We start from the raw sequence: 25,483 nt of genomic DNA, 5'->3' as shown, positions 1-25,483 counted from the left end.
CTGAAAGGTAGTTACCGCTATGGGACAGAAACCACTTGTGCCTAGCTAGAAACAGCTAAGACAACGTGGCACTCGTGCTTCTGAGACGCTTTTGGAGTCCATGTCTTGTACTGCCTCTGAAAAGTGTGAAAAACCTGCCACATGTTCTCGAAGAGGAAGCAAGGCTGTTGAACTAGACGATATAGCTGGGAATGTCGTACATGGAGAGAAATGATATCCGGTATTGCCGCTACCTTACCTCCATGATCCCTCATTGCGAGAATTGCATCAAACTGTAATATAGTTACCGCTATGGGACAGAAACCACTTGTGCCTAGCTAGAAACCGCTAAGACAACGTGGCACGCGTGCTTCTGAGACGCTTTTTGAGTCCATGTCTTGTACTGCCTCAGAGATGTGTGAAAAACCTGCCACATGTTCTTGAGGCGAAAACAAGGGTGCTGCAGTAGAAGATTTTGCTGGGACCGTCCTACATGCAGGAAAACGCTACCGGCATTGGCCCTACCTGACCTCCATGATCCCTCATTGCGAGAATTCCAGCAAACTGAAAGGTAGTTACCGCTATAGGACAGAAACCACTTGTGCCTATCTAGAAAAACCTAAGGCACCGTGGCACTCTTGCTTCTGAGACGCTTTTGGAGTCCGTGTCTTTTACTGCCTCTGAAATGTGTGAAAAACCTGCCACATGTTCTCGAAGAGGAAGCAAGGCTGTTGAACTAGACGATATGGCTGGGAATGTCGTACATGGAGAAAAATGATATCCGGTATTGGTGGTACCTTACCTCCATGATCCCTCATTGCGAGAATTCCAACAAACTGGACGTTAGTTACCGCTATGGGACAGAAACCACTTGTGCCTAGCTAGAAACACCTAAGACACCGTGGCACTCGTGCTTCTGAGACGCTTTTGGAGTCCATGTCTTGTACTGCCTCTGAAAAGTGTGAAAAACCTGCCACATGTTCTCGAAGAGGAAGCAAGGCTGTTGAACTAGACGATATAGCTGGGAATGTCGTACATGGAGAGAAATGATATCCGGTATTGCCGCTACCTTACCTCCATGATCCCTCATTGCGAGAATTCCAGCAAACTGTAATATAGTTACCGCTATGGGACAGAAACCACTTGTGCCTAGCTAGAAATCGCTAAGACAACGTGGCACTCGTGCTTCTGAGACTCTTTTTGAGTCCATGTCTTGTACTGCCTCAGAAATGTGTGAAAAACCTGCCACATGTTCTCGAGGCGGAAACAAGGGTGCTGCAGTAGATGATTTTGCTGGGACCGTCCTACATGCAGAAAAACGCTACCGGCATTGGCCCTACCTGACCTCCATGATCCCGCCTTGCGAGAATTCCAGCAAACTGGACGTTAGTTACCGCTATGGGACAGAAACCACTTGTGCCCAGCTTGAAACACTTAAGGCACCGCAGCACTCTTGCTTCTTAGACGCTTTTGGAGTCCATGGCTTTTACTACCTCAGAAATGTGTGAAAAACCTGCCACATGTTCTTGAGGAGGAAACCAGGCTCTTGAACTAGATGATATGGCTGGGACTGTCGTACATCAAGAAAAATTATATCCGTCATTGGCGCTAACAGGAAAGTTTGCACCATACCTCCATGATCCATCATTGCGAGAATTCCAACAAACTGAAAGGTAGTTACCGCTATGGGACAGAAACCACTTGTGCCTAGCAAGAAACACCTAAGACACCGTGGCACTCTTGCTTTTGAGAGGCTTTTGGAGTCCATGTCTTTTACTGCCTCTGAAATGTGTGAAAAACCTGCCACATGTTCTCGAAGAGGAAGCAAGGCTGTTGAACTAGACGTTATAGCTGGGAATGTCGTACATGGAGAAAAATGATATCCGGTATTGGCGGTACCTTACCTCCATGATCCCTCATTGCGAGATTTCCAGCAAACTGAAAGGTAGTTACCGCTACGGCACAGAAACCACTTGTGCCCAGCTCGAAACGCTTAAGGCACCGCAGCACTCTTGCTTCTTAGACTCTTTTAGAGTCCATGCCTTGTACTGCCTCAGGAATGTGTGAAAAACCTGCCACATGTTCTCGAGGCGGAAACAAGGGTGCTGCAGTAGATGATTTTGCTGGGACCGTCCTACATGCAGAAAAACGCTACCGGCATTTGCCCTAGCTGACCTCCATAATCCCGCATTGCGAGAATTCCAGCAAACTGGACGGTAGTTACCGCTGTGGGACAGAACCACTTGTGCCTAGCTAGAAACACTTAAGACACCGTGGCACTCTTGCTTCTGAGACGCTTTTGGAGTCCATGGCTTTTACTACCTCAGAAATGTGTGAAAAACCTGCCACATGTTCTTGAGGAGGAAACAAGGCTCTTGAACTAGATGATATGGCTGGGACTGTCGTACATGAAGAAAAATTATATCCGTCATTGGCGCTAACAGGAAAGTTTGCACCAGACCTCCATGATGCCTCTTTGCGAGAATTCCAGCAATCTGGATGGGAGTTACCGCTATGGGACAGAAACCACTTGTGCCTAGCTAGAAACAGCTAAGACAACGTGGCACTCGTGCTTCTGAGACGCTTTTGGAGTCCATGTCTTGTACTGCCTCTGAAATGTGTGAAAAACCTGCCAGATGTTCTCGAAGAGGAAGCAAGGCTGCTGAACTAGACGATATAGCTGGGAATGTCGTACATTGAGAAAAATGATATCTGGTATTGGCGGTACCCTACCTCCATGATCCCTCATTGCGAGAATTCCAGCAAACTGAAAGGTAGTTACCGCTATGGGACAGAAAGCACTTGTGCCTAGCTTGAAACACCTTAAGGCACCGTAGCACTCTTGCTTCTTAGACGCTTTTAGAGTCCATGCCTTTTACTGCATCAGGAATGTGTGAAAAACCTGCCACATGTTCTCGAGGCGGAAACAAGGGTGCTGCAGTAGATGATTTTGCTGGGACCGTCCTACATGCAGAAAAACGCTACCGGCATTGGCCCTACCTGACCTCCATGATCCCGCCTTGCGAGAATTCCAGCAAACTGGACGTTAGTTACCGCTATGGGACAGAAACCACTTGTGCCTAGCTAGAAATCGCTAAGACAACGTGGCACTCGTGCTTCTGAGACGCTTTTTGAGTCCATGTCTTGTACTGCCTCAGAGATGTGTGAAAAACCTGCCACATGTTCTTGAGGGGGAAACAAGGCTCTTGAACTAGATGATATGGCTGGGACTGTCGTACATGAAGAAAAACGCTACCGGCATTGGCCCTACCTGACTTCCATGATCCCTCATTGCGAGAATTCCAGCAAACTGAAAGGTAGTTACCGCTATGGGACAGAAACCACGTGTGCCTAGCTAGAAACCGCGAAGACAACGTGGCACTCGTGCTTCTGAGACGCTTTTTGAGTCCATGTCTTGTACTGCCTCAGAAATGTGTGAAAAACCTGCCACATGTTCTCGAGGCGGAAACAAGGGTGCTGCAGTAGATGATTTTGCTGGGACCGTCCTACATGCAGAAAAACGCTACCGGCATTGGCCCTACCTGACCTCCATGATCCTTCATTGCGAGAATTCCAGCAAACTGAAAGGTAGTTACCGCTATGGGACAGAAACCACTTGTGCCTAGCTAGAAACCGCTAAGACAACGTGGCACTCGTGCTTCTGAGACGCTTTTTGAGTCCATGTCTTGTACTGCCTCAGAAATGTGTGAAAAACCTGCCACATGTTCTCGAGGCGGAAACAAGGGTGCTGCAGTAGATGATTTTGCTGGGACCGTCCTACATGCAGAAAAACGCTACCGGCATTGGCCCTACCTTACCTCCATGATCCCTCATTGCTAGAATTCGAGCAAACTGAAAGGTAGTTACCGCTATGGGACAGAAACCACTTGTGCCTAGCTAGAAACCGCTAAGACAACGTCGCACTCGTGCTTCTGAGACGCTTTTTGAGTCCATGTCTTGTACTGCCTCAACAATGTGAGAAAAACCTGCCACATGTTCTCGAAGAGGAAGCAAGGCTGTTGAACTAGACGATATAGCTGGGAATGTCGTACATTGAGAAAAATGATATCCGTTATTGGCGGTACCTTACCTCCATGATCCCTCATTGCGAGAATTGCATCAAACTGAAAGGTAGTTACCGCTATGGGACAGAAACCACTTGTGCCTAGCTAGAAACCGCTAAGACAACGTGGCACCCGTGCTTCTGAGACGCTTTTGGAGTCCATGTCTTGTACTGCCTCTGAAAAGTGTGAAAAACCTGCCACATGTTCTCGAAGAGGAAGCAAGGCTGTTGAACTAGACGATATAGCTGGGAATGTCGTACATGGAGAGAAATGATATCCGGTATTGCCGCTACCTTACCTCCATGATCCCTCATTGCGAGAATTCCAGCAAACTGAAAGGTAGTTACCGCTATGGGACAGAAAGCACTTGTGCCTAGCTTGAAACACTTTAAGGCACCGTAGCACTCTTGCTTCTTAGACTCTTTTAGAGTCCATGCCTTTTACTGCATCAGGAATGTGTGAAAAACCTGCCACATGTTCTCGAGGCGGAAACAAGGGTGCTGCAGTAGATGATTTTGCTGGGACCGTCCTACATGCAGAAAAACGCTACCGGCATTGGCCCTACCTGACTTCCATGATCCCTCATTGCGAGAATTCCAGCAAACTGAAAGGTAGTTACCGCTATGGGACAGAAACCACTTGTGCCTAGCAAGAAACACCTAAGACACCGTGGCACTCTTGCTTTTGAGAGGCTTTTGGAGTCCATGTCTTTTACTGCCTCTGAAATGTGTGAAAAACCTGCCATATGTTCTCGAAGAGGAAGCAAGGCTGTTGAACTAGACGTTATAGCTGGGAATGTCGTACATGGAGAAAAATGATATCCGGTATTGGCGGTACCTTACCTCCATGATCCCTCATTGCGAGAATTCCAGCAAACTGAAAGGTAGTTACCGCTACGGCACAGAAACCACTTGTGCCCAGCTCGAAACGCTTAAGGCACCGCAGCACTCTTGCTTCTTAGACTCTTTTAGAGTCCATGCCTTGTACTGCCTCAGGAATGTGTGAAAAACCTGCCACATGTTCTCGAGGCGGAAACAAGGGTGCTGCAGTAGATGATTTTGCTGGGACCGTCCTACATGCAGAAAAACGCTACCGGCATTTGCCCTAGCTGACCTCCATAATCCCGCATTGCGAGAATTCCAGCAAACTGGACGGTAGTTACCGCTGTGGGACAGAACCACTTGTGCCTAGCTAGAAACACTTAAGACACCGTGGCACTCTTGCTTCTGAGACGCTTTTGGAGTCCATGGCTTTTACTACCTCAGAAATGTGTGAAAAACCTGCCACATGTTCTTGAGGAGGAAACAAGGCTCTTGAACTAGATGATATGGCTGGGACTGTCGTACATGAAGAAAAATTATATCCGTCATTGGCGCTAACAGGAAAGTTTGCACCAGACCTCCATGATGCCTCTTTGCGAGAATTCCAGCAATCTGGATGGGAGTTACCGCTATGGGACAGAAACCACTTGTGCCTAGCTAGAAACAGCTAAGACAACGTGGCACTCGTGCTTCTGAGACGCTTTTGGAGTCCATGTCTTGTACTGCCTCTGAAATGTGTGAAAAACCTGCCAGATGTTCTCGAAGAGGAAGCAAGGCTGCTGAACTAGACGATATAGCTGGGAATGTCGTACATTGAGAAAAATGATATCTGGTATTGGCGGTACCCTACCTCCATGATCCCTCATTGCGAGAATTCCAGCAAACTGAAAGGTAGTTACCGCTATGGGACAGAAAGCACTTGTGCCTAGCTTGAAACACTTTAAGGCACCGTAGCACTCTTGCTTCTTAGACGCTTTTAGAGTCCATGCCTTTTACTGCCTCAGAAATGTGTGAAAAACCTGCCACATGTTCTTGAGGAGGAAACAAGGCTCTTGAACTAGATGATGTGGCTGGGACTGTCGTACATGAAGAAAAATTATATCCGTCATAGGCGCTAACAGGAAAGTTTGCACCAGACCTCCATGATGCCTCATTGCGATAATTCCAGCAAACTGAAAGGTAGTTACCGCTATAGGACAGAAACCACTTGTGCCTAGCTAGAAAAACCTAAGGCACCGTGGCACTCTTGCTTCTGAGACGCTTTTGGAGTCCGTGTCTTTTACTGCCTCTGAAATGTGTGAAAAACCTGCCACATGTTCTCGAAGAGGAAGCAAGGCTGTTGAACTAGACGATATGGCTGGGAATGTCGTACATGGAGAAAAATGATATCCGGTATTGGTGGTACCTTACCTCCATGATCCCTCATTGCGAGAATTCCAACAAACTGGACGTTAGTTACCGCTATGGGACAGAAACCACTTGTGCCTAGCTAGAAACACCTAAGACACCGTGGCACTCGTGCTTCTGAGACGCTTTTGGAGTCCATGTCTTGTACTGCCTCTGAAAAGTGTGAAAAACCTGCCACATGTTCTCGAAGAGGAAGCAAGGCTGTTGAACTATACGATATAGCTGGGAATGTCGTACATGGAGAGAAATGATATCCGGTATTGCCGCTACCTTACCTCCATGATCCCTCATTGCGAGAATTCCAGCAAACTGTAATATAGTTACCGCTATGGGACAGAAACCACTTGTGCCTAACTAGAAATCGCTAAGACAACGTGGCACTCGTGCTTCTGAGACTCTTTTTGAGTCCATGTCTTGTACTGCCTCAGAAATGTGTGAAAAACCTGCCACATGTTCTCGAGGCGGAAACAAGGGTGCTGCAGTAGATGATTTTGCTGGGACCGTCCTACATGCAGAAAAACGCTACCGGCATTGGCCCTACCTGACCTCCATGATCCCGCCTTGCGAGAATTCCAGCAAACTGGACGTTAGTTACCGCTATGGGACAGAAACCACTTGTGCCCAGCTTGAAACACTTAAGGCACCGCAGCACTCTTGCTTCTTAGACGCTTTTGGAGTCCATGGCTTTTACTACCTCAGAAATGTGTGAAAAACCTGCCACATGTTCTTGAGGAGGAAACCAGGCTCTTGAACTAGATGATATGGCTGGGACTGTCGTACATCAAGAAAAATTATATCCGTCATTGGCGCTAACAGGAAAGTTTGCACCATACCTCCATGATCCATCATTGCGAGAATTCCAACAAACTGAAAGGTAGTTACCGCTATGGGACAGAAACCACTTGTGCCTAGCAAGAAACACCTAAGACACCGTGGCACTCTTGCTTTTGAGAGGCTTTTGGAGTCCATGTCTTTTACTGCCTCTGAAATGTGTGAAAAACCTGCCACATGTTCTCGAAGAGGAAGCAAGGATGTTGAACTAGACGTTATAGCTGGGAATGTCGTACATGGAGAAAAATGATATCCGGTATTGGCGGTACCTTACCTCCATGATCCCTCATTGCGAGAATTCCAGCAAACTGAAAGGTAGTTACCGCTATGGCACAGAAACCACTTGTGCCCAGCTCAAAACGCTTAAGGCACCGCAGCACTCTTGCTTCTTAGACTCTTTTAGAGTCCATGCCTTGTACTGCCTCAGGAATGTGTGAAAAACCTGCCACATGTTCTCGAGGCGGAAACAAGGGTGCTGCAGTAGATGATTTTGCTGGGACCGTCCTACATGCAGAAAAACGCTACCGGCATTTGCCCTAGCTGACCTCCATAATCCCGCATTGCGAGAATTCCAGCAAACTGGACGGTAGTTACCGCTGTGGGACAGAACCACTTGTGCCTAGCTAGAAACACTTAAGACACCGTGGCACTCTTGCTTCTGAGACGCTTTTGGAGTCCATGGCTTTTACTACCTCAGAAATGTGTGAAAAACCTGCCACATGTTCTTGAGGAGGAAACAAGGCTCTTGAACTAGATGATATGGCTGGGACTGTCGTACATGAAGAAAAATTATATCCGTCATTGGCGCTAACAGGAAAGTTTGCACCAGACCTCCATGATGCCTCTTTGCGAGAATTCCAGCAATCTGGATGGGAGTTACCGCTATGGGACAGAAACCACTTGTGCCTAGCTAGAAACAGCTAAGACAACGTGGCACTCGTGCTTCTGAGACGCTTTTGGAGTCCATGTCTTGTACTGCCTCTGAAATGTGTGAAAAACCTGCCAGATGTTCTCGAAGAGGAAGCAAGGCTGCTGAACTAGACGATATAGCTGGGAATGTCGTACATTGAGAAAAATGATATCTGGTATTGGCGGTACCCTACCTCCATGATCCCTCATTGCGAGAATTCCAGCAAACTGAAAGGTAGTTACCGCTATGGGACAGAAAGCACTTGTGCCTAGCTTGAAACACTTTAAGGCACCGTAGCACTCTTGCTTCTTAGACGCTTTTAGAGTCCATGCCTTTTACTGCCTCAGAAATGTGTGAAAAACCTGCCACATGTTCTTGAGGAGGAAACAAGGCTCTTGAACTAGATGATATGGCTGGGACTGTCGTACATGAAGAAAAATTATATCCGTCATAGGCGCTAACAGGAAAGTTTGCACCAGACCTCCATGATGCCTCATTGCGATAATTCCAGCAAACTGAAAGGTAGTTACCGCTATAGGACAGAAACCACTTGTGCCTAGCTAGAAAAACCTAAGGCACCGTGGCACTCTTGCTTCTGAGACGCTTTTGGAGTCCGTGTCTTTTACTGCCTCTGAAATGTGTGAAAAACCTGCCACATGTTCTCGAAGAGGAAGCAAGGCTGTTGAACTAGACGATATGGCTGGGAATGTCGTACATGGAGAAAAATGATATCCGGTATTGGTGGTACCTTACCTCCATGATCCCTCATTGCGAGAATTCCAACAAACTGGACGTTAGTTACCGCTATCGGACAGAAACCACTTGTGCCTAGCTAGAAACACCTAAGACACCGTGGCACTCGTGCTTCTGAGACGCTTTTGGAGTCCATGTCTTGTACTGCCTCTGAAAAGTGTGAAAAACCTGCCACATGTTCTCGAAGAGGAAGCAAGGCTGTTGAACTAGACGATATAGCTGGGAATGTCGTACATGGAGAGAAATGATATCCGGTATTGCCGCTACCTTACCTCCATGATCCCTCATTGCGAGAATTCCAGCAAACTGAAAGGTAGTTACCGCTATGGGACAGAAAGCACTTGTGCCTAGCTTGAAACACTTTAAGGCACCGTAGCACTCTTGCTTCTTAGACGCTTTTAGAGTCCATGCCTTTTACTGCATCAGGAATGTGTGAAAAACCTGCCACATGTTCTCGAGGCGGAAACAAGGGTGCTGCAGTAGATGATTTTGCTGGGACCGTCCTACATGCAGAAAAACGCTACCGGCATTGGCCCTACCTGACCTCCATGATCCCGCCTTGCGAGAATTCCAGCAAACTGGACGTTAGTTACCGCTATGGGACAGAAACCACTTGTGCCTAGCTAGAAATCGCTAAGACAACGTGGCACTCGTGCTTCTGAGACGCTTTTTGAGTCCATGTCTTGTACTGCCTCAGAGATGTGTGAAAAACCTGCCACATGTTCTTGAGGGGGAAACAAGGCTCTTGAACTAGATGATATGGCTGGGACTGTCGTACATGAAGAAAAACGCTACCGGCATTGGCCCTACCTGACTTCCATGATCCCTCATTGCGAGAATTCCAGCAAACTGAAAGGTAGTTACCGCTATGGGACAGAAACCACGTGTGCCTAGCTAGAAACCGCGAAGACAACGTGGCACTCGTGCTTCTGAGACGCTTTTTGAGTCCATGTCTTGTACTGCCTCAGAAATGTGTGAAAAACCTGCCACATGTTCTCGAGGCGGAAACAAGGGTGCTGCAGTAGATGATTTTGCTGGGACCGTCCTACATGCAGAAAAACGCTACCGGCATTGGCCCTACCTGACCTCCATGATCCCTCATTGCGAGAATTCCAAAAAACTGAAAGGTAGTTACCGCTATGGGACAGAAACCACTTGTGCCTAGCTAGAAACCGCTAAGACAACGTGGCACTCGTGCTTCTGAGACGCTTTTTGAGTCCATGTCTTGTACTGCCTCAGAAATGTGTGAAAAACCTGCCACATGTTCTCGAGGCGGAAACAAGGGTGCTGCAGTAGATGATTTTGCTGGGACCGTCCTACATGCAGAAAAACGCTACCGGCATTGGCCCTACCTTACCTCCATGATCCCTCATTGTTAGAATTCGAGCAAACTGAATGGTAGTTACCGCTATGGGACAGAAACCACTTGTGCCTAGCTAGAAACCGCTAAGACAACGTGGCACTCGTGCTTCTGAGACGCTTTTTGAGTCCATGTCTTGTACTGCCTCAACAATGTGAGAAAAACCTGCCACATGTTCTCGAAGAGGAAGCAAGGCTGTTCAACTAGACGATATAGCTGGGAATGTCGTACATTGAGAAAAATGATATCCGTTATTGGCGGTACCTTACCTCCATGATCCCTCATTGCGAGAATTGCATCAAACTGAAAGGTAGTTACCGCTATGGGACAGAAACCACTTGTGCCTAGCTAGAAACCGCTAAGACAACGTGGCACGCGTGCTTCTGAGACGCTTTTTGAGTCCATGTCTTGTACTGCCTCAGAGATGTGTGAAAAACCTGCCACATGTTCTCGAGGCGAAAACAAGGGTGCTGCAGTAGAAGATTTTGCTGGGACCGTCCTACTTGCAGAAAAACGCTACCGGCATTGGCCCTACCTGACCTCCATGATCCCTCATTGCGAGAATTCCAGCAAACTGAAAGGTAGTTACCGCTATAGGACAGAAACTACTTGTGCCTAGCTAGAAAAACCTAAGGCACCGTGGCACTCTTGCTTCTGAGACGCTTTTGGAGTCCGTGTCTTTTACTGCCTCTGAAATGTGTGAAAAACCTGCCACATGTTCTCGAAGAGGAAGCAAGGCTGTTGAACTAGACGATATGGCTGGGAATGTCGTACATGGAGAAAAATGATATCCGGTATTGGTGGTACCTTACCTCCATGATCCCTCATTGCGAGAATTCCAACAAACTGGACGTTAGTTACCGCTATGGGACAGAAACCACTTGTGCCTAGCTAGAAACACCTAAGACACCGTGGCACTCGTGCTTCTGAGACGCTTTTGGAGTCCATGTCTTGTACTGCCTCTGAAAAGTGTGAAAAACCTGCCACATGTTCTCGAAGAGGAAGCAAGGCTGTTGAACTAGACGATATAGCTGGGAATGTCGTACATGGAGAGAAATGATATCCGGTATTGCCGCTACCTTACCTCCATGATCCCTCATTGCGAGAATTCCAGCAAACTGTAATATAGTTACCGCTATGGGACAGAAACCACTTGTGCCTAGCTAGAAATCGCTAAGACAACGTGGCACTCGTGCTTCTGAGACTCTTTTTGAGTCCATGTCTTGTACTGCCTCAGAAATGTGTGAAAAACCTGCCACATGTTCTCGAGGCGGAAACAAGGGTGCTGCAGTAGATGATTTTGCTGGGACCGTCCTACATGCAGAAAAACGCTACCGGCATTGGCCCTACCTGACCTCCATGATCCCGCCTTGCGAGAATTCCAGCAAACTGGACGTTAGTTACCGCTATGGGACAGAAACCACTTGTGCCCAGCTTGAAACACTTAAGGCACCGCAGCACTCTTGCTTCTTAGACGCTTTTGGAGTCCATGGCTTTTACTACCTCAGAAATGTGTGAAAAACCTGCCACATGTTCTTGAGGAGGAAACCAGGCTCTTGAACTAGATGATATGGCTGGGACTGTCGTACATCAAGAAAAATTATATCCGTCATTGGCGCTAACAGGAAAGTTTGCACCATACCTCCATGATCCATCATTGCGAGAATTCCAACAAACTGAAAGGTAGTTACCGCTATGGGACAGAAACCACTTGTGCCTAGCAAGAAACACCTAAGACACCGTGGCACTCTTGCTTTTGAGAGGCTTTTGGAGTCTATGTCTTTTACTGCCTCTGAAATGTGTGAAAAACCTGCTACATGTTCTCGAAGAGGAAGCAAGGCTGTTGAACTAGACGTTATAGCTGGGAATGTCGTACATGGAGAAAAATGATATCCGGTATTGGCGCTAACAGGAAAGTTTGCACCATACCTCCATGATCCCTCATTGCGAGAATTCCAGCAAACTGAAAGGTAGTTACCGCTACGGCACAGAAACCACTTGTGCCCAGCTAGAAACGCTTAAGGCACCGCAGCACTCTTGCTTCTTAGACTCTTTTAGAGTCCATGCCTTGTACTGCCTCAGGAATGTGTGAAAAACCTGCCACATGTTCTCGAGGCGGAAACAAGGGTGCTGCAGTAGATGATTTTGCTGGGACCGTCCTACATGCAGAAAAACGCTACCGGCATTTGCCCTAGCTGACCTCCATAATCCCGCATTGCGAGAATTCCAGCAAACTGGACGGTAGTTACCGCTGTGGGACAGAACCACTTGTGCCTAGCTAGAAACACTTAAGACACCGTGGCACTCTTGCTTCTGAGACGCTTTTGGAGTCCATGGCTTTTACTACCTCAGAAATGTGTGAAAAACCTGCCACATGTTCTTGAGGAGGAAACAAGGCTCTTGAACTAGATGATATGGCTGGGACTGTCGTACATGAAGAAAAATTATATCCGTCATTGGCGCTAACAGGAAAGTTTGCACCAGACATCCATGATGCCTCTTTGCGAGAATTCCAGCAATCTGGATGGGAGTTACCGCTATGGGACAGAAACCACTTGTGCCTAGCTAGAAACAGCTAAGACAACGTGGCACTCGTGCTTCTGAGACGCTTTTGGAGTCCATGTCTTGTACTGCCTCTGAAATGTGTGAAAAACCTGCCAGATGTTCTCGAAGAGGAAGCAAGGCTGCTGAACTAGACGATATAGCTGGGAATGTCGTACATTGAGAAAAATGATATCTGGTATTGGCGGTACCCTACCTCCATGATCCCTCATTGCGAGAATTCCAGCAAACTGAAAGGTAGTTACCGCTATGGGACAGAAAGCACTTGTGCCTAGCTTGAAACACTTTAAGGCACCGTAGCACTCTTGCTTCTTAGACGCTTTTAGAGTCCATGCCTTTTACTGCATCAGGAATGTGTGAAAAACCTGCCACATGTTCTCGAGGCGGAAACAAGGGTGCTGCAGTAGATGATTTTGCTGGGACCGTCCTACATGCAGAAAAACGCTACCGGCATTGGCCCTACCTGACCTCCATGATCCCGCCTTGCGAGAATTCCAGCAAACTGTACGTTAGTTACCGCTATGGGACAGAAACCACTTGTGCCTAGCTAGAAATCGCTAAGACAACGTGGCACTCGTGCTTCTGAGACGCTTTTTGAGTCCATGTCTTGTACTGCCTCAGAGATGTGTGAAAAACCTGCCACATGTTCTTGAGGGGGAAACAAGGCTCTTGAACTAGATGATATGGCTGGGACTGTCGTACATGAAGAAAAACGCTACCGGCATTGGCCCTACCTGACTTCCATGATCCCTCATTGCGAGAATTCCAGCAAACTGAAAGGTAGTTACCACTATGGGACAGAAACCACGTGTGCCTAGCTAGAAACCGCGAAGACAACGTGGCACTCGTGCTTCTGAGACGCTTTTTGAGTCCATGTCTTGTACTGCCTCAGAAATGTGTGAAAAACCTGCCACATGTTCTCGAGGCGGAAACAAGGGTGCTGCAGTAGATGATTTTGCTGGGACCATCCTACATGCAGAAAAACGCTACCGGCATTGGCCCTACCTGACCTCCATGATCCCTCATTGCGAGAATTCCAGCAAACTGAAAGGTAGTTACCGCTATGGGACAGAAACCACTTGTGCCTAGCTAGAAACCGCTAAGACAACGTGGCACTCGTGCTTCTGAGACGCTTTTTGAGTCCATGTCTTGTACTGCCTCAGAAATGTGTGAAAAACCTGCCACATGTTCTCGAGGCGGAAACAAGGGTGCTGCAGTAGATGATTTTGCTGGGACCGTCCTACATGCAGAAAAACGCTACCGGCATTGGCCCTACCTTACCTCCATGATCCCTCATTGCTAGAATTCGAGCAAACTGAAAGGTAGTTACCGCTATGGGACAGAAACCACTTGTGCCTAGCTAGAAACCGCTAAGACAACGTGGCACTCGTGCTTCTGAGACGCTTTTGGAGTCCATGTCTTGTACTGCCTCAACAATGTGAGAAAAACCTGCCACATGTTCTCGAAGAGGAAGCAAGGCTGTTGAACTAGACGATATAGCTGGGAATGTCGTACATTGAGAAAAATGATATCCGTTATTGGCGGTACCTTACCTCCATGATCCCTCATTGCGAGAATTGCATCAAACTGAAAGGTAGTTACCGCTATGGGACAGAAACCACTTGTGCCTAGCTAGAAACCGCTAAGACAACGTGGCACGCGTGCTTCTGAGACGCTTTTTGAGTCCATGTCTTTTACTGCCTCAGAAATGTGTGAAAAACCTGCCACATGTTCTCGAGGCGGAAACAAGGGTGCTGCAGTAGATGATTTTGCAGGGACCGTCCTACATGCAGAAAAACGCTACCGGCATTGGCCCTACCTGACCTCCATGATCCCGCCTTGCGAGAATTCCAGCAAACTGGACGTTAGTTACCGCTATGGGACAGAAACCACTTGTGCCCAGCTAGAAACGCTTAAGGCACCGCAGCACTCTTGCTTCTTAGACTCTTTTAGAGTCCATGCCTTGTACTGCCTCAGGAATGTGTGAAAAACCTGCCACATGTTCTCGAGGCGGAAACAAGGGTGCTGCAGTAGATGATTTTGCTGGGACCGTCCTACATGCAGAAAAACGCTACCGGCATTTGCCCTAGCTGACCTCCATAATCCCGCATTGCGAGAATTCCAGCAAACTGGACGGTAGTTACCGCTGTGGGACAGAACCACTTGTGCCTAGCTAGAAACACTTAAGACACCGTGGCACTCTTGCTTCTGAGACGCTTTTGGAGTCCATGGCTTTTACTACCTCAGAAATGTGTGAAAAACCTGCCACATGTTCTTGAGGAGGAAACAAGGCTCTTGAACTAGATGATATGGCTGGGACTGTCGTACATGAAGAAAAATTATATCCGTCATTGGCGCTAACAGGAAAGTTTGCACCAGACCTCCATGATGCCTCTTTGCGAGAATTCCAGCAATCTGGATGGGAGTTACCGCTATGGGACAGAAACCACTTGTGCCTAGCTAGAAACAGCTAAGACAACGTGGCACTCGTGCTTCTGAGACGCTTTTGGAGTCCATGTCTTGTACTGCCTCTGAAATGTGTGAAAAACCTGCCAGATGTTCTCGAAGAGGAAGCAAGGCTGCTGAACTAGACGATATAGCTGGGAATGTCGTACATTGAGAAAAATGATATCTGGTATTGGCGGTACCCTACCTCCATGATCCCTCATTGCGAGAATTCCAGCAAACTGAAAGGTAGTTACCGCTATGGGACAGAAAGCACTTGTGCCTAGCTTGAAACACTTTAAGGCACCGTAGCACTCTTGCTTCTTAGACGCTTTTAGAGTCCATGCCTTTTACTGCATCAGGAATGTGTGAAAAACCTGCCACATGTTCTCGAGGCGGAAACAAGGGTGCTGCAGTAGATGATTTTGCTGGGACCGTCCTACATGCAGAAAAACGCTACCGGCATTGGCCCTACCTGACCTCCATGATCCCGCCTTGCGAGAATTCCAGCAAACTGGACGTTAGTTACCGCTATGGGACAGAAACCACTTGTGCCTAGCTAGAAATCGCTAAGACAACGTGGCACTCGTGCTTCTGAGACGCTTTTTGAGTCCATGTCTTGTACTGCCTCAGAGATGTGTGAAAAACCTGCCACATGTTCTTGAGGGGGAAACAAGGCTCTTGAACTAGATGATATGGCTGGGACTGTCGTACATGAAGAAAAACGCTACCGGCATTGGCCCTACCTGACTTCCATGATCCCTCATTGCGAGAATTCCAGCAAACTGAAAGGTAGTTACCGCTATGGGACAGAAACCACGTGTGCCTAGCTAGAAACCGCGAAGACAACGTGGCACTCGTGCTTCTGAGACGCTTTTTGAGTCCATGTCTTGTACTGCCTCAGAAAAGTGTGAAAAACCTGCCACATGTTCTCGAGGCGGAAACAAGGGTGCTGCAGTAGATGATTTTGCTGGGACCGTCCTACATGCAGAAAAACGCTACCGGCATTGGCCCTACCTTACCTCCATGATCCCTCATTGCTAGAATTCGAGCAAACTGAAAGGTAGTTACCGCTATGGGACAGAAACCACTTGTGCCTAGCTAGAAACCGCTAAGACAACGTGGCACTCGTGCTTCTGAGATGCTTTTTGAGTCCATGTCTTGTACTGCCTCAACAATGTGAGAAAAACCTGCCACATGTTCTCGAAGAGGAAGCAAGGCTGTTGAACTAGACGATATAGCTGGGAATGTCGTACATTGAGAAAAATGATATCCGTTATTGGCGGTACCTTACCTCCATGATCCCTCATTGCGAGAATTGCATCAAACTGAAAGGTAGTTACCGCTATGGTACAGAAACCACTTGTGCCTAGCTAGAAACCGCTAAGACAACGTGGCACGCGTGCTTCTGAGACGCTTTTTGAGTCCATGTCTTTTACTGCCTCAGAAATGTGTGAAAAACCTGCCACATGTTCTCGAGGCGGAAACAAGGGTGCTGCAGTAGATGATTTTGCTGGGACCGTCCTACATGCAGAAAAACGCTACGGGCATTGGCCCTACCTGACCTCCATGATCCCGCCTTGCGAGAATTCCAGCAAACTGGACGTTAGTTACCGCTATGGGACAGAAACCACTTGTGCCCAGCTTGAAACACTTAAGGCACCGCAGCACTCTTGCTTCTTAGACGCTTTTGGAGTCCATGGCTTTTACTACCTCAGAAATGTGTGAAAAACCTGCCACATGTTCTTGAGGAGGAAACCAGGCTCTTGAACTAGATGATATGGCTGGGACTGTCGTACATCAAGAAAAATTATATCCGTCATTGGCGCTAACAGGAAAGTTTGCACCATACCTCCATGATCCATCATTGCGAGAATTCCAACAAACTGAAAGGTAGTTACCGCTATGGGACAGAAACCACTTGTGCCTAGCAAGAAACACCTAAGACACCGTGGCACTCTTGCTTTTGAGAGGCTTTTGGAGTCCATGTCTTTTACTGCCTCTGAAATGTGTGAAAAACCTGCCACATGTTCTCGAAGAGGAAGCAAGGCTGTTGAACTAGACGTTATAGCTGGGAATGTCGTACATGGAGAAAAATGATATCCGGTATTGGCGGTACCTTACCTCCATGATCCCTCATTGCGAGAATTCCAGCAAACTGAAAGGTAGTTACCGCTACGGCACAGAAACCACTTGTGCCCAGCTCGAAACGCTTAAGGCACCGCAGCACTCTTGCTTCTTAGACTCTTTTAGAGTCCATGCCTTGTACTGCCTCAGGAATGTGTGAAAAACCTGCCACATGTTCTCGAGGCGGAAACAAGGGTGCTGCAGTAGATGATTTTGCTGGGACTGTCCTACATGCAGAAAAACGCTACCGGCATTTGCTCTAGCTGACCTCCATAATCCCGCATTGCGAGAATTCCAGCAAACTGGACGGTAGTTACCGCTGTGGGACAGAACCACTTGTGCCTAGCTAGAAACACTTAAGACACCGTGGCACTCTTGCTTCTGAGACGCTTTTGGAGTCCATGGCTTTTACTACCTCAGAAATGTGTGAAAAACCTGCCACATGTTCTTGAGGAGGAAACAAGGCTCTTGAACTAGATGATATGGCTGGGACTGTCGTACATGAAGAAAAATTATATCCGTCATTGGCGCTAACAGGAAAGTTTGCACCAGACCTCCATGATGCCTCTTTGCGAGAATTCCAGCAATCTGGATGGGAGTTACCGCTATGGGACAGAAACCACTTGTGCCTAGCTAGAAACAGCTAAGACAACGTGGCACTCGTGCTTCTGAGACGCTTTTGGAGTCCATGTCTTGTACTGCCTCTGAAATGTGTGAAAAACCTGCCAGATGTTCTCGAAGAGGAAGCAAGGCTGCTGAACTAGACGATATAGCTGGGAATGTCGTACATTGAGAAAAATGATATCTGGTATTGGCGGTACCCTACCTCCATGATCCCTCATTGCGAGAATTCCAGCAAACTGAAAGGTAGTTACCGCTATGGGACAGAAAGCACTTGTGCCTAGCTTGAAACACTTTAAGGCACCGTAGCACTCTTGCTTCTTAGACGCTTTTAGAGTCCATGCCTTTTACTGCATCAGGAATGTGTGAAAAACCTGCCACATGTTCTCGAGGCGGAAACAAGGGTGCTGCAGTAGATGATTTTGCTGGGACCGTCCTACATGCAGAAAAACGCTACCGGCATTGGCCCTACCTGACCTCCATGATCCCGCCTTGCGAGAATTCCAGCAAACTGGACGTTAGTTACCGCTATGGGACAGAAACCACTTGTGCCTAGCTAGAAACACTTAAGACACCGTGGCACTCTTGCTTCTGAGACGCTTTTGGAGTCCATGGCTTTTACTACCTCAGAAATGTGTGAAAAACCTGCCACATGTTCTTGAGGAGGAAACAAGGCTCTTGAACTAGATGATATGGCTGGGACTGTCGTACATGAAGAAAAATTATATCCGTCATTGGCGCTAACAGGAAAGTTTGCACCAGACCTCCATGATGCCTCTTTGCGAGAATTCCAGCAATCTGGATGGGAGTTACCGCTATGGGACAGAAACCACTTGTGCCTAGCTAGAAACAGCTAAGACAACGTGGCACTCGTGCTTCTGAGACGCTTTTGGAGTCCATGTCTTGTACTGCCTCTGAAATGTGTGAAAAACCTGCCAGATGTTCTCGAAGAGGAAGCAAGGCTGCTGAACTAGACGATATAGCTGGGAATGTCGTACATTGAGAAAAATGATATCTGGTATTGGCGGTACCCTACCTCCATGATCCCTCATTGCGAGAATTCCAGCAAACTGAAAGGTAGTTACCGCTATGGGACAGAAAGCACTTGTGCCTAGCTTGAAACACTTTAAGGCACCGTAGCACTCTTGCTTCTTAGACGCTTTTAGAGTCCATGCCTTTTACTGCATCAGGAATGTGTGAAAAACCTGCCACATGTTCTCGAGGCGGAAACAAGGGTGCTGCAGTAGATGATTTTGCTGGGACCGTCCTACATGCAGAAAAACGCTACCGGCATTGGCCCTACCTGACCTCCATGATCCCGCCTTGCGAGAATTCCAGCAAACTGGACGTTAGTTACCGCTATGGGACAGAAACCACTTGTGTCTACCTAGAAATCGCTAAAACAACGTGGCACTCGTGCTTCTGAGACGCTTTTTGAGTCCATGTCTTGTACTGCCTCAGAGATGTGTGAAAAACCTGCCACATGTTCTTGAGGGGGAAACAAGGCTCTTGAACTAGATGATATGGCTGGGACTGTCGTACATGAAGAAAAACGCTACCGGCATTGGCCCTACCTGACTTCCATGATCCCTCATTGCGAGAATTCCAGCAAACTGAAAGGTAGTTACCGCTATGGGACAGAAAGCACTTGTGCCTAGCTTGAAACACTTTAAGGCACCGTAGCACTCTTGCTTCTTAGACGCTTTTAGAGTCCATGCCTTTTACTGCCTCAGAAATGTGTGAAAAACCTGCCACATGTTCTTGAGGAGGAAACAAGGCTCTTGAACTAGATGATATGGCTGGGACTGTCGTACATAAAGAAAAATTATATCCGTCATAGGCGCTAACAGGAAAGTTTGCACCAGACCTCCATGATGCCTCATTGCGAGAATTCCAGCAATCTGGATGGTAGTTACCGCTATGGGACAGAAACCACTTGTGCCTAGCTAGAAACACATAAGACACCGTGGCACTCTTGTTTTTGAGAGGCTTTTCGAGTCCATGTCTTTTACAGCCTCTGAAATATGTGAAAAACCTGCCACATGTTCTCGAGGCGGAAACAAGGGTGCTGCAGTAGAAGATTTTGCTGGGACCGTCCTACATGCAGAAAAACGCTACCGGCATTGGCCCTACCTGACCTCCATGATCCCTCGTTGCGAGAATTCCAGCAAACTGAAAGGTAGTTACCGCTATGGGACGGAAAGCACTTGTGCCTAGCTTGAAACACTTTAAGGCACCGTAGCACTCTTGCCTCTTAGACGCTTTTAGAGTCCATGCCTTTTACTGCCTCAGAAATGTGTGAAAAACTTGCCACATGTTCTTGAGGGGGAAACAAGGCTCTTGAACTAGATGATATGGCTGGGACTGTCGTACATGAAGAAAAACGCTACCGGCATTGGCCCTACCTGACCTCCATGATCCCTCATTGCGAGAATTCCAGCAAACTGAAAGGTAGTTACCGCTATGGGACAGAAACCACTTGTGCCTAGGTAGAAACCGCTAAGATAACGTGGCACTCGTGCTTTTCAGTCCATGTCTTGTACTGCCCCAGAAATGTGTGAAAAACCTGCCACATGTTCTCGAGGCGGAAACAAGGGTGCTGCAGTAGATGATTTTGCTGGGACCGTCCTACATGCAGAAAAACGCTACCGGCATTGGCCCTACCTGACCTACATTATCCCGCCTTGCGAGAATTCCAGCAAACTGGACGTTAGTTACCGCTATGGGACAGAAACCACTTGTGCCTAGCTAGAAATCGCTAAGACAACGTGGCACTCGTGCTTCTGAGACGCTTTTTGAGTCCATGTCTTGTACTGCCTCAGAGATGTGTGAAAAACCTGCCACATGTTCTTGAGGGGGAAACAAGGCTCTTGAACTAGATGATATGGCTGGGACTGTCGTACATGAAGAAAAACGCTACCGGCATTGGCCCTACCTGACTTCCATGATCCCTCATTGCGAGAATTCCAGCAAACTGAAAGGTAGTTACCGCTATGGGACAGAAACCACGTGTGCCTAGCTAGAAACCGCGAAGACAACGTGGCACTCGTGCTTCTGAGACGCTTTTTGAGTCCATGTCTTGTACTGCCTCAGAAATGTGTGAAAAACCTGCCACATGTTCTCGAGGCGGAAACAAGGGTGCTGCAGTAGATGATTTTGCTGGGACCGTCCTACATGCAGAAAAACGCTACCGGCATTGGCCCTACCTGACCTCCATGATCCCTCATTGCGAGAATTCGAGCAAACTGAAAGGTAGTTACCGCTATGGGACAGAAACCACTTGTGCCTAGCTAGAAACCGCTAAGACAACGTGGCACTCGTGCTTCTGAGACGCTTTTTGAGTCCATGTCTTGTACTGCCTCAGAAATGTGTGAAAAACCTGCCACATGTTCTCGAGGCGGAAACAAGGGTGCTGCAGTAGATGATTTTGCTGGGACCGTCCTACATGCAGAAAAACGCTACCGGCATTGGCCCTACCTTACCTCCATGATCCCTCATTGCTAGAATTCGAGCAAACTGAAAGGTAGTTACCGCTATGGGACAGAAACCACTTGTGCCTAGCTAGAAACCGCTAAGACAACGTGGCACTCGTGCTTCTGAGACGCTTTTTGAGTCCATGTCTTGTACTGCCTCAACAATGTGAGAAAAACCTGCCACATGTTCTCGAAGAGGAAGCAAGGCTGTTGAACTAGACGATATAGCTGGGAATGTCGTACATTGAGAAAAATGATATCCGTTATTGGCGGTACCTTACCTCCATGATCCCTCATTGCGAGAATTGCATCAAACTGAAAGGTAGTTACCGCTATGGGACAGAAACCACTTGTGCCTAGCTAGAAACCGCTAAGACAACGTGGCACGCGTGCTTCTGAGACGCTTTTTGAGTCCATGTCTTGTACTGCCTCAGAGATGTGTGAAAAACCTGCCACATGTTCTCGAGGCGAAAACAAGGGTGCTGCAGTAGAAGATTTTGCTGGGACCGTCCTACATGCAGAAAAACGCTACCGGCATTGGCCCTACCTGACCTCCATGATCCCTCATTGCGAGAATTCCAGCAAACTGAAAGGTAGTTACCGCTATAGGACAGAAACCACTTGTGCCTAGCTAGAAAAACCTAAGGCACCGTGGCACTCTTGCTTCTGAGACGCTTTTGGAGTCCGTGTCTTTTACTGCCTCTGAAATGTGTGAAAAACCTGCCACATGTTCTCGAAGAGGAAGCAAGGCTGTTGAACTAGATGATATGGCTGGGAATGTCGTACATGGAGAAAAATGATATCCGGTATTGGTGGTACCTTACCTCCATGATCCCTCATTGCGAGAATTCCAACAAACTGGACGTTAGTTACCGCTATGGGACAGAAACCACTTGTGCCTAGCTAGAAACACCTAAGACACCGTGGCACTCGTGCTTCTGAGACGCTTTTGGAGTCCATGTCTTGTACTGCCTCTGAAAAGTGTGAAAAACCTGCCACATGTTCTCGAAGAGGAAGCAAGGCTGTTGAACTAGACGATATAGCTGGGAATGTCGTACATGGAGAGAAATGATATCCGGTATTGCCGCTACCTTACCTCCATGATCCCTCATTGCGAGAATTCCAGCAAACTGTAATATAGTTACCGCTATGGGACAGAAACCACTTGTGCCTAGCTAGAAATCGCTAAGACAACGTGGCACTCGTGCTTCTGAGACTCTTTTTGAGTCCATGTCTTGTACTGCCTCAGAAATGTGTGAAAAACCTGCCACATGTTCTCGAGGCGGAAACAAGGGTGCTGCAGTAGATGATTTTGCTGGGACCGTCCTACATGCAGAAAAACGCTACCGGCATTGGCCCTACCTGACCTCCATGATCCCGCCTTGCGAGAATTCCAGCAAACTGGACGTTAGTTACCGCTATGGGACAGAAACCACTTGTGCCCAGCTTGAAACACTTAAGGCACCGCAGCAGTCTTGCTTCTTAGACGCTTTTGGAGTCCATGGCTTTTACTACCTCAGAAATGTGTGAAAAACCTGCCACATGTTCTTGAGGAGGAAACCAGGCTCTTGAACTAGATGATATGGCTGGGACTGTCGTACATCAAGAAAAATTATATCCGTCATTGGCGCTAACAGGAAAGTTTGCACCATACCTCCATGATCCATCATTGCGAGAATTCCAACAAACTGAAAGGTAGTTACCGCTATGGGACAGAAACCACTTGTGCCTAGCAAGAAACACCTAAGACACCGTGGCACTCTTGCTTTTGAGAGGCTTTTGGAGTCCATGTCTTTTACTGCCTCTGAAATGTGTGAAAAACCTGCCACATGTTCTCGAAGAGGAAGCAAGGCTGTTGAACTAGACGTTATAGCTGGGAATGTCGTACATGGAGAAAAATGATATCCGGTATTGGCGGTACCTTACCTCCATGATCCCTCATTGCGAGAATTCCAGCAAACTGAAAGGTAGTTACCGCTACGGCACAGAAACCACTTGTGCCCAGCTAGAAACGCTTAAGGCACCGCAGCACTCTTGCTTCTTAGACTCTTTTAGAGTCCATGCCTTGTACTGCCTCAGGAATGTGTGAAAAACCTGCCACATGTTCTCGAGGTGGAAACAAGGGTGCTGCAGTAGATGATTTTGCTGGGACCGTCCTACATGCAGAAAAACGCTACCGGCATTTGCCCTAGCTGACCTCCATAATCCCGCATTGCGAGAATTCCAGCAAACTGGACGGTAGTTACCGCTGTGGGACAGAACCACTTGTGCCTAGCTAGAAACACTTAAGACACCGTGGCACTCTTGCTTCTGAGACGCTTTTGGAGTCCATGGCTTTTACTACCTCAGAAATGTGTGAAAAACCTGCCACATGTTCTTGAGGAGGAAACAAGGCTCTTGAACTAGATGATACGGCTGGGACTGTCGTACATCAAGAAAAATTATATCCGTCATTGGCGCTAACAGGAAAGTTTGCACCAGACCTCCATGATGCCTCTTTGCGAGAATTCCAGCAATCTGGATGGGAGTTACCGCTATGGGACAGAAACCACTTGTGCCTAGCTAGAAACAGCTAAGACAACGTGGCACTCGTGCTTCTGAGACGCTTTTGGAGTCCATGTCTTGTACTGCCTCTGAAATGTGTGAAAAACCTGCCAGATGTTCTCGAAGAGGAAGCAAGGCTGCTGAACTAGACGATATAGCTGGGAATGTCGTACATTGAGAAAAATGATATCTGGTATTGGCGGTACCCTACCTCCATGATCCCTCATTGCGAGAATTCCAGCAAACTGAAAGGTAGTTACCGCTATGGGACAGAAAGCACTTGTGCCTAGCTTGAAACACTTTAAGGCACCGTAGCACTCTTGCTTCTTAGACGCTTTTAGAGTCCATGCCTTTTACTGCATCAGGAATGTGTGAAAAACCTGCCACATGTTCTCGAGGCGGAAACAAGGGTGCTGCAGTAGATGATTTTGCTGGGACCGTCCTACATGCAGAAAAACGCTACCGGCATTGGCCCTACCTGACCTCCATGATCCCGCCTTGCGAGAATTCCAGCAAACTGGACGTTAGTTACCGCTATGGGACAGAAACCACTTGTGCCTACCTAGAAATCGCTAAAACAACGTGGCACTCGTGCTTCTGAGACGCTTTTTGAGTCCATGTCTTGTACTGCCTCAGAGATGTGTGAAAAACCTGCCACATGTTCTTGAGGGGGAAACAAGGCTCTTGAACTAGATGATATGGCTGGGACTGTCGTACATGAAGAAAAACGCTACCGGCATTGGCCCTACCTGACTTCCATGATCCCTCATTGCGAGAATTCCAGCAAACTGAAAGGTAGTTACCGCTATGGGACAGAAAGCACTTGTGCCTAGCTTGAAACACTTTAAGGCACCGTAGCACTCTTGCTTCTTAGACGCTTTTAGAGTCCATGCCTTTTACTGCCTCAGAAATGTGTGAAAAACCTGCCACATGTTCTTGAGGAGGAAACAAGGCTCTTGAACTAGATGATATGGCTGGGACTGTCGTACATGAAGAAAAATTATATCCGTCATAGGCGCTAACAGGAAAGTTTGCACCAGACCTCCATGATGCCTCATTGCGAGAATTCCAGCAATCTGGATGGTAGTTACCGCTATGGGACAGAAACCACTTGTGCCTAGCTAGAAACACATAAGACACCGTGGCACTCTTGTTTTTGAGAGGCTTTTCGAGTCCATGTCTTTTACTGCCTCTGAAATATGTGAAAAACCTGCCACATGTTCTCGAGGCGGAAACAAGGGTGCTGCCGTAGAAGATTTTGCTGGGACCGTCCTACATGCAGAAAAACGCTACCGGCATTGGCCCTACCTGACCTCCATGATCCCTCGTTGCGAGAATTCCAGCAAACTGAAAGGTAGTTACCGCTATGGGACGGAAAGCACTTGTGCCTAGCTTGAAACACTTTAAGGCACCGTAGCACTCTTGCCTCTTAGACGCTTTTAGAGTCCATGCCTTTTACTGCCTCAGAAATGTGTGAAAAACTTGCCACATGTTCTTGAGGGGGAAACAAGGCTCTTGAACTAGATGATATGGCTGGGACTGTCGTACATGAAGAAAAACGCTACCGGCATTGGCCCTACCTGACC

The sequence above is a fragment of the Pelodiscus sinensis genome, chromosome 31, assembly GCF_049634645.1.
Source record: "Pelodiscus sinensis isolate JC-2024 chromosome 31, ASM4963464v1, whole genome shotgun sequence".
In the NCBI taxonomy this organism is placed as follows: Eukaryota; Metazoa; Chordata; order Testudines; family Trionychidae; genus Pelodiscus; species Pelodiscus sinensis.
This window is presented reverse-complemented; position numbering follows the sequence as displayed.